Source organism: Cebidichthys violaceus, unplaced genomic scaffold (assembly GCF_023349555.1).
Source record: "Cebidichthys violaceus isolate CVI_PGR_0920_01 unplaced genomic scaffold, fCebVio1.0.p SCAF_20, whole genome shotgun sequence".
In the NCBI taxonomy this organism is placed as follows: domain Eukaryota; kingdom Metazoa; phylum Chordata; class Actinopteri; order Perciformes; family Stichaeidae; genus Cebidichthys; species Cebidichthys violaceus.
In genome coordinates this window covers 4,316,674-4,317,767 of record NW_027176373.1, presented here as the reverse complement: position 1 = coordinate 4,317,767, position 1,094 = coordinate 4,316,674, and positions in this window count along the sequence as shown.

The following is a 1,094-nucleotide window of genomic DNA, read 5'->3' as shown; positions in this document are numbered from 1 at the left end:
ATTTAAACTGAGTGAAGCCGACTATCTATTTTTAAGTGACTATACATAATCTCAGGGAAAGCAAAAATAAATAGAGAAAAAAATCTATCAACTGTATGCGTATTTTATAGACAGGCTGGTGAATAGAGCAATTCATGTTCAGGGGGAAAGACTTGTTAAGATACATTTATTGAGAATTTATAAATGCCATGAGTTATTTAATTCCACCTAACATCTTTGTGTAGTGTAAAGTAGGACACACCGGCTATGCCTCGGGAGGTTTGGACATAAATCATTACATTACAAATTAAAGGAAGCGAAGAGGAGACAGGTGCTCAGTGCGGCACAGAACATAGCAAACACAGCACTGGTCAGGAGCAGATAAATGGCAGCAGCAGCTGCACAGAGTCACATGCAGATACACTGTACAGAGATACATAGAATAATCAACACATATAGGTAACCAGATCACAACATCATAATCCGTCTCAACATATCCAAACCCAACCTCAGGTGTTAATGGAGAGCAGTGATGGAATGTAACCAAGTAAACGCATTTACTCATGTGTATACTCGGTACTGAACACAGCCAAGAGGGGAAGGACCCAAATGCAGACAAAAGGAGGCAGAAAAGCTCAGCTCAGGTATCTAGTGAGGAAATTGTAAAAAGGTATATTTGTTAGGTTGGTGTGTAGTTGATTGGGTAGTCTGCAAGACCGCAGCTAGACCCTTCTCAAAACGTATTGAGTCACAAGCAGGCAAGGGTCAAAACCAGGAAGGAAGTCCCAACAGGCAAACAAATCCAAAGGGGCTGTGAAAGATGTGGCAGAAATTCAGAACCAGCAGGTTACAAGTTTCAGATTCCAGGTTTTCAAGTGACACTCGAGCCATTTGTGACGTTCCCAGATTCACAGGTATCTTCAGATCTCTTGGTGAAGTTTGTGTTGATGACTAGCCTAGATATGTAGAGCCACATCACTTTCAGAGGGAGACTGGCATCATCTTTAATTCAGTTAGAAGAGTCTTCACCACACTTGGGTATGATGAGGAAGGTGGGATGCCTGAGACACCAAACACAGAAGACATGCAGGAAATATGAAAGGGAAGATGCACAA